Consider the following 9,260-nt stretch of genomic DNA (forward strand, 5'->3'; position numbering starts at 1 on the left):
TCCGGACGGGTCAGTGTCAGGTGGGCGTGCTTCGGTTCAGTTTTGTCTCCGACCTTCTCTCTGGGTGTCTGGCTCAAGCCCCGAACACGCTGCTCACATCTGGAGGTCAACAGAGGGGGATGAAGGCCCCACCCCGTGGCGCAGCTCTACCTCCCCACCCCCCCCGCTCCTCTCGGCCACCCCCGCCTTCCTCTCTGTCCCCCTCCCTCCACCCCTCCCTCCACGAGAGCCGCGGCCTGGCCGTCCAAGGGCTGGGCTTGGCCTCAGATGAGGCGTCCCTGTGGACAGCGGTGACGTCACGGATTAGTCTGTGGCTCCCAGGGTGTGGATTGAGAAGGTCTGCTTCCCTCTCCAGACTGGCGGTGGGGGTCTGGATGCCCGTCCCCTGGTGTGACCCTGAAGGAACACAGAGGGAGATTCAGTGAAGGACAGTGGGTGTGGAGGGGCAGGCTGCCCAGGACGGCCTCTCCTTGCTGGGGAAGACCCTGGAGAGCTGCTGCCTGCGCTAGGCTGTAGACCACCCAGTGGAGGGGCCCCGGGGAAGGACCCCTCCCCACCAGGATCAGTACCCAGCGGACGGCCGGCGGTTCCAGGCCTCGGCTGACTTGTGTAGCCCAGAAACATCTGTAGAGGTCGTAATCCCCAGCAGCTGTGAGTGTGACCTTATTTGGAAATATCAACTTTGCAGCCGTAATCAATCAGAGGAAGGGGAGGTCCTCCTGGAGTCGGGGAGGACCTAATGCAAGGACCTGAGAAGATGAAACTTGGACAGGCAGGCAGGGAGCCGGCGGCACGTGCCGATGAGGCAGAGACTGGTGCAATGTGCTGCCGCCCTAGGAGGGTCGGGGGTGTCCTGCCGCCCCTGGGAGCTGGACCGGTCCTCCCCCTGAGCCCCCAGAAGGAGCCCTGGCTCTGGACTTCCGGCCTCCAGGCCCCGAGGGAGCGGACCTCTGTTGTCTAGAGCTGCACAGGCTTAGGAATTTGGTGGCGGCCCTAGGGGCCGGTGCCAGCCGGGCCTTCACTGCCTGTGGTCACTCTGGCCGGCAGAGCCGCCGTCCTCGCTGCAGCTGTCTCTGCCCCCATCCGCTCCCTCTCACACGGGCTGATGGCGCTGGTGCTCCGTGCCCTGGGCTGGGCTCCGGTGATGCCTGCGCCAGCTTCTGAGCAAGGGATGACGGTCTCCGTGTCCTGCTCCGTCTAAATGGTAATGCAGAGGCTGTCCCACTGCCTGGCCCTCCAGTTCCCCGTCTGCCACCTGTCCCTGGAGGGACCCGCACCCCTGGGCTGGGCTCCGGTGATGCCTGCGCCAGCTTCTGAGCAAGGGATGACGGTCTCCGTTTCCTGCTCCGTCTAAGTGGTAATGCAGAGGCTGTCCCACTGCCTGGCCCTCCAGTTCCCCGTCTGCCACCTGTCCCTGGAGGGACCCGCACCCCTGGGCTGGGACGGTCATGGTCTGGTGCTGGGCACGGGCCGCCGTGGGGCGACAGCGTCCGTTTGCCGCGTCCTTTGTTCACAGGGGGGACACATGCCCAGATGTGACAGAGCAATATCATCTCGCTGGCAGCCCTCGGATCCCCAGATAAGCTGTTGATCGGACGGCCCCTCTAGTCTCTCGCTATCTGGCTTTATTTCGCTGTAATAGCGGGGAAGATGCAGTTGGTAACGACCCATGACAGCTGCTATATGGATATTCCCAGTCTTGGGGAGAGAGACAGGAAAAAAAAAATAAACACTTGATAAAAGTATGATTGAAGATTAATAGTTGTCTGGTGACGATTCGCAATGAAACAGCCCATAAAGAGATTACTTGTCTACAGAGTCCAGTTGCTCCAGGCTGCAGAGAGGCTGGTGTTCAGAGAGGGTGCTGCTGGGCCGGGGGGGGGGGGGGGGTGTGGGGACAGGTGCCTCCATGCAGGCCCTCGGGCCAGCCCCGGGGCTCGAGGCGGTTTCAGGAACTCTTGGCCAGCAGCTTGGAAGAGTCCCAGCTTGGGGAGGGCAGATGGAAATTGCTTTGGAACTGTTTATTTATTTATATGCCAGCATGTTTCAGAAAGGATTTAAAGAGGCTTAGAAATTGCTTTGTCTAAGAAGCTCCTAGTAATCCTCAAGGCTCTTCCCCAGCAGTGCAGCAGATACTGTGGCATCAGACAGCCAGGTGGGGAAGGCTGGGCCAGGAATAAGACTCAGGTCCTTGTGCTAACAGTAAGGAAGCTGGGTCCCATTGGACTGCAGGGACCTCAGTGCCATGGGTGGAAAAGCCAGGACTGAAAACAGCTCACTCACTCATTCATTCATTCATTCTCTCATTCATTTTTTCATTGGAATCCTGCATCCTATGTGAAATTTTGCTCATCAGAAGAAACCAAGAGACTAGTTACAAACTGGGACAAGTTATCTTGCTGCAAACATAACCAAGGAAAGGTCAATGTCCTGAATACAGAGACACAGCTTGCACCTCCGCCCAGAGGAGACCCCCTTGGCCAGTGAGGACCAGGAAGTGACTTTGGTCACTGGCCATCAGGGGAGGCAGGTCCAAGTTCTGGAGGACGTGATGGTGCCTGTTAAATTGGCAAAAATTACAAATTGGAGATGAAAATCACCTGGATGGGGGAGCAGGGGCACGGGATACAGGACAAAGGGTTAAGCGTGGGTGGCTGCCGTGGCTGTGTTGCTGAGGGGGTTATGAGGGTTTATTGCATTTTACAAATAACAGAGTAAGTGCTTTCGTTCCCTGTGGCCACCAAACAAATTGGCACAAACTAGACAGCTTAAAACAACAGAAATTCATTCTCTGCCAGCTCCAGAGGCCTGACAGCAAGCTGTACCAGACCCCCTCCCCGAAAGGCTCCCGGGGACGGTCCTTCCCGCCTCTCGCCTCTCCCAGCTTCTGGTGGCCCCCGGGGTTTCTCTGGCACCTCCAGCTCATTTAACCGGAAGCTTCCAGGAGCAAAGCCTGTTCTGGCCAGGGGGCTGAATCCGACCAGACCCCAGAACAGAGTCTCATTTATCTGAAAGTGCTATGTGTAGCACCATGCAAGTCTCAGGTGGCGCCTGATTTCTGTTCTCAGACTGATTATTTAACACCTCCCAAGGGCGTCTCCACGATACCATCGGAGGAGATAACGGTGTACCTCTTGGCCCTGGGGAGCCTGCCAAGCTCATCTGTAGTATCTGGGAGTTTGAGTCTCAATCAGCACCTGGAGGAAAGGCGTGCCCACCCACCCACGTGTAGGGGGGCCGTGATGGGATGTGGCGACTTTGATGGGTTCAGCATAGTCCAGATCTGCGAGTCTCGAGTTCCAGTTTCTGCCATTTCTGAGCTTATTGACCTGAGGCAGGTCACTGTCACCTCTGAGCCTCAGTTTTCCATCTGTAAAATGAGAAGGCTGCAAGACGCGGGTCCACCCAGAAGCCATCTCAGCCTTTAAGGTGCTGCCCCTTTAAGGAGGGCGGGGTAGCGGAGAAGGTAGCCGCGCCCCCTTCCTCTCTTCGCGGAGCCTTCCAGACCACCTGTCTCCTGCCTCGCCCCGCCCCCTAGGGGAGGGGCGGGAGCAAAGGGGGCGGGGAAGGAAAACGGTTTACCTTGCGGGGCGGGCGCGCGGCGCAGGCGAACGGCCGGAGAGGTCCGCGGCGCTCACTTCCTGGCGTTGCCCCTTCCCCCTCCTCGCCGTTACCCTGTACATCCGGGTCATTTGCCCTCCCCGCTCACTGGAGCCGTTGCCGCCCGTTGCCGCCCGTTGCCGCCCGTTGCCGCCGTTGCCGCCGCCCCCGCCTGGCTCGTCGCGGCTCGCCACAGGGGCAGGTGCGGAGGGGTTCCCGGTCCGGCCGCCGCCGCCGCCGCTGCCCCGCTCCGGGCCCGGGGCTCCCTCTAGCGCTGCTGAGGAGCTGCCGCCGCGGCTCGAGGAGGGCGGAGGAACGGGGCTGAGAGAGAGCGCCTGGAGGCTCGCGGGGAGGGTGAGTGGTTTATTTTTTTCCCGTTTTCCTCGCTTCTCTCACACCCCTGGCTCGTCTGCTCCGCGACCCCATTTTGGCGGAGAGGCGGGCGCGGTGGGGCCGGCGCCCATCCCGGCGCCCACCCCTGGCGTGCGGCGGCATCTCCGCGGGCGCCCCGGGCCCTTCCTCCGCGCCCCGGGCCGCCCTGGCGCTCATTCATTCGGCTGTGCCTTTCTCCGCCCCTGCCTCCTTCCCCTCGCGTCTCCCCGCGCGTGCTCGCCGCCCTTTCCCGTGCCCAGTCTTGCCTCCGCCCGTGGCCTTTGGCTCCGGGCGCTTTCCCCTCCCGCGTCTTTGGTCGTCCCCCGACCCGGAGCTCCCACGTTCCTCCCAGCGGCCGCCTTCCCTCTCGGTGCTGGTCCCCGGATCCACACCCCCTTCTCCCTCGGACTCCACCAGGCCTCGCCCGGACACGCGGCCCTCCTGATCACCTGCCTTGAACTTGGTGCCCCGACCCCTTCCACCTGTGCCACGATACCGCCCGATTCAGGTGTTGCGTGGACCGCAGATCCTTAGCATTTAAAGTCCCGGTTCTCGGTCCTAGGGTGTGGTCTTAGCTGTGTTTCCAAAACACACGTTTCTACTATAATTATCCAAATGCATGACTGTCAAACTGTAGTGGAAGTGGCACTTGCTCTGTGTGTGTGTGTGTGTGGTCCTCATGGTTATTCTGGGTCACACCAAATCTCTCTCTCTCTCTTTTTTTTCCCTGGAGGAGTGTGTGATTGATTTGCTGTGAATGTAAAATTTGGCCGAAGATTGTTACTCTTTGAACTCCTCCACATTCCTTCTCCCGCTGTTCCATGACTGATTTGCAACATTACCTTTTAATACTGTTTGTTGGTGAAGCTTCTTGTCGGCTCATCTGTCACCAGCAGTTCCTGAATGTCCCCCAGTGTGCAGAATACTGATGAAATGCCTGAATTCTTGCAGTGCTACAAAATGCCATTCTGGAGAAGACAAAGACTTGGGGCATTTGTTTTCACTTTTTCTCCCCTCCCTCCTGTAAATTTACTGAGTTTGAAATCTTTTTACTCCTTCATGTGTAATGTGGAGAATGTGTATCAGTTGTGTGTTCTTAGAGTCTTGCCATTTGGAAGACTGGCATTCCAGAGGAGTGTTTTGTATAGCTCAAGGAATTTCAGTCACTTGGGTGTTCAGAGACTTATTGCAGATCGTTTTAGACTAATGTATCAATAAAAATAAACTGATCCTTTTAATTCTTTAATTACACTTAATAATAGAAACAGAAGCTCTGTGTCTGGAACAACTTGGTAATTGGGGCTTACTTGATAGCCTGTTTGTAAAGTGTTGCAGTTAACTAAAGCTACCTGATTCAGCATTCATAAAATGAAATGACAGCAGTTTTTCTAATGTGACATTCATAGTTCATAATAATGAACTCCAAGGAAGGTACTTAATCCTGAAGTGCACCTTCCTGCGTGTCAGTTTGATACAATTGCTGTCAATATTAATAGCATTTGTCTAACAGCCCTTTCTTCTGGAGAGGTAGGTACTAAAAAGGTGGTTGGCTGTTTGTCCACTTTCAGGTTTTGGATGACCACTTGAAGCACTAAGATTACTTAACTTGGAGTCAAGATTGCATTTTTTTTTTTTTTTTTTGGGCAGAGCAATTTTGCTGGGTAATATATATGTTAAATTCTTTAAAACTTTAACAGGTAGCTACTTGAGAAAAATCTTGTTTTGTAAAATGTAGGATAAAAAGTATGAATTCTAGATTGTTTGATGATTGCATTAAGGCTAGATTTTTCTCTCCTAAGAAAAAATGGTTGATCAAAGGAAGGCATGATTAGTAAATTGACCCTAGTCGCCCCAGCAAAAATTCAGTTTCAGATGCTGAGTGAAATTGAGTGAATGTACTTTATTTCTGATAGATTACAAGTGACATGTAACAGCTAACTTAAGATTTTCTCAAAACTTTCTCCTTCAGATGGGTGAAAAATAGTGTCATTCTTGAGGTTATTTGACTCATTTAAAGTGGTCATTTACCTTTACTTAGTAATTGAGCAGTAGAGACGGATGCTTATTTCATTTAATCCTAGTCTCCTTGGGGAAAATATTGTACTGTCACTTTTATGAAGTTACTTAACTCTTAACTATTAATGCACTCCAGTGTTGGAACATACAATTTACTCTTTTCACTGTTTAAGGAAAACAGCATTTCAGGAACATTTAATCACAGTGTTGGCGGCGCCCACTGTCGCTGTGGTCTCAGGGTTTGGCCCAGTGCCTGCCTGTGCAGTGGACATGCAGTCAGTGTTCCGACTGATTGGATGAGTGGCAGGTTTGCAACAGTTAGACTGTAGCACTTTGGAATTAGGTAGCAAAAGTTTTAGAGAAAGATGTTGATTGCTCTCAGATGCAATTTTCTCTGGTAACTTGTAAGTTTTTTTTTTTCAGGGGAAAGCGGCGCCCGCAGTCCCCCACTACCATAAATTACACAGTCGAGTTTCCCCTATTTGAGGAAATCGCAGAGGTCAACACGGAGTGCAATGGGTGAGCCTCGCCCTGGGAGAACCACCTTCTTGATAATGGTATCTCCTCTGCCAGGTAAGTATACTTGTAAGTTTTGAGAATTGCTATATATAATTATTTTAAACTGCTTTGAAATCTTTGGGGAGAAACTACAATAGACATATCAGTTTGTGATATGCTTTAGTTCCGTGAAGGGATATGTTCACTGAAAATGGATATTTGTTGTATGTATCTTGTCAACATTCATGACCAATGGTAATTCAGATAATTTCTTGTATATTTAAAGTTTCTAAAAATCAGCATAAAAACTCTTTTGAGTGTGTGAGTTCATCCTATATTATAATCAGTTCACTAAATAAGGTTAATTTTCAAGGAGCATTTTTTCATATAGTAGAAAAGTAATGAATCTGATAATGTGGCAGTGTTTACTTAACATTTCAGTGGTGGTGATGATAATGATGTTAATAGTAACTAACACGTAGCTAGTGTGTGCTACTTGCCGGGCAGTGTTGTAAGACATTTAATCTTTACAACACCCTAATTCTAAAAGGTGATCGTATTATAGACTAGGAAACTAGTAAGGTTAGGTAACTGAAGGGACACAGAGATGGAGGACTGGGTCTCTGCTCCTAATTGTTACTCTGTAATAGTGAACACCTCTGTGCCACGTTCTCTATACGACCGTGCAAGGTGTAGGTTAATTCCTAGTTAATTCTTAAGTAGCATTAGCAAAGTAAGGCTCAAGCCGCTTAGGTAACTTGTCCAAGTACTTGCCCAAGTAGGATCAAGAAGGCTGGCATTTCAACGCAGGCCTCTGTGACTTGTAGTCTTCACTAAAATTATTTCAAAGTACTAATTTGAGGTCCTGTATTTTATGTTATACATTTAGAATGCATACTTAAAACAGCGAGTCTCCAAACGTTTTCACCTGCCACACAGGATGGATAGTGTTCACTCTTCTCTACTGTCTGTGAGCATATACGTTACATGTCAGTTGCTCAGTTGTGTCTGACTCTTTTCAACCCTATGGACTATAGCCCACCAGGCTCCTCTGTCCATGGGATTCTCCAGCTCACCAGGCTCCTCTGTCCATGGGATTCTCCAGCCCACCAGGCTCCTCTTGTCCATGGGATTCTCCAGGCAAGAACACTGGTGTGGGTCGCCATTCCCTTCTCCAGGGGCTCTTCCCGACTCAGGGATCCAACCCAGGTCCCTGCAGTGCAGGCAGATTGTTTATGGTCTGAGTTACTGTGAGCAAATACAGGATTATAATTTCCTGTCCACTGGCTGTAGCTTCACCCCTTTCCCACTCACACAAGTATACTGGAATGCAAATGAGTGACATTTGTAAAGTTTTTTAAACAAGGAAATCATTCTTAGAATTTTGATCCTTTAACTATAAGCCATTTCTTGTGACATGCCCCACATCCTGATTGTGGTACATCCCATGGGTGAGAATGGCTCTTTTCCAAGACACTGGGTGATTTTATTTCAGCAGAAGACCTGATGCAGAGATGTATTTTAGTCGCTGTTGGTTTATTTTGGAAAGGTGATGCTCCGGTGCTGTTGCGCACAGCATTCTGAAGCGCTCAGTCCTGCACAGTCACTCTCTGCCTGTGAGTGATCTCTGCTGGGTGTGTCCTGGCTGGTGCATCATGTCAGCTCTGTGCTAAATCTAAACTGATAGACACCTTTCACTGTGCCTGTCTGCACTGTGCCCCCAAATCCTTCTCTTAGTCATAAATCGGCATGTTCTCAGATAATCCAAATTGCACTGAATACTGAGGTCAGTTTCAGAAAACACCAGAAAAAGATACATCATATTCCCAGATGTTATTACTTGGGATTGTTGTTGTTCAGTTGCTGAGTTGTGTCTGACTCTGTGGCCCCTTGGACTGCAGCTCGCCAGGCTTCCCTGCCCTTCCGTCTCTCCTGGAGCTCGTGTAGGCTCCTGTCCACTGGGTCGGCGATGCCACCCAGCCGCCTCACCCTCTGTTGCCCCCTCCTGCCCCTGGACTCCATCTTCCCCAGCATCGGCGTCTTTTTCAGTGAGGCAGCTCTTCGCATCAGGTGGCCAACGCGTTGCAGCTTCCAATAGGTTAACCCTAACCCTATTAAGCTTCAGTCATTCCAGTAAATATTCATGGTTGATTTCCTTTAAGATGGACTGATTTGATCTCCTTGCTTTCCAAGGGACTCTCAAGAGTCTTCTCCAGCACCACAATTCCAAAGCATCCATTCTCCAGCACTCAGCTTTCTTTATGGTCCATCTCTCACATCTGTGCAGTGGCTGTTGGAAAAACCATAACTTTGACTGTATGGACCTTTGCTGGCAAAGTGACATCTCTGCTTTTTAATATGCTGTCTAGGTTTGTCATAGTTTTCCTTCCAAAGAACAAGTGTCTTTAATTTCATGCCTGCAGTTACCATCTGCAGTGATTTTGGAGCCCAGAAAAATAAAATATCTGTCACTGTTTGCACTTTTCCCCCTATTTGCCATAAAGTGATGGGACTGGAAGCTGTGATCTTAGTTTTTTGAATGTTGAGTTTTAAGCCAGCTTTTTCACTCTTCTCTTTCACCATTATCAAGACGTTCTTTAGTTCCTCTTTGCTTTTTATCATTAGAATGGTATCATCTGCATATCTGAGATTGTTGATATCTCTCTCTCCAGTCTGGACTCCAGCTTGTGATTCATCCAGCCCAGCATGTCATGTGATGCACTCTGCATATAAGTTAAATAAGCAGGGTGACAATATACAGCCTTGACATACTC

General features: G+C 50.9%; 1 non-coding gene across 1 annotated transcript; it reads right to left on the bottom strand.

The window, feature by feature from the left end:
* Nucleotides 1–6,408: 6,408 nt before the first annotated feature.
* On the bottom strand, nt 6,409–6,569 carry LOC122687158. The gene has a single exon (XR_006339058.1). It is a non-coding gene; the product is annotated as a U1 spliceosomal RNA (small nuclear RNA).
* Nucleotides 6,570–9,260: the final 2,691 nt, after the last annotated feature.

The sequence above is a fragment of the Cervus elaphus genome, chromosome 30, assembly GCF_910594005.1.
Source record: "Cervus elaphus chromosome 30, mCerEla1.1, whole genome shotgun sequence".
NCBI lineage: Eukaryota > Metazoa > Chordata > Mammalia > Artiodactyla > Cervidae > Cervus > Cervus elaphus.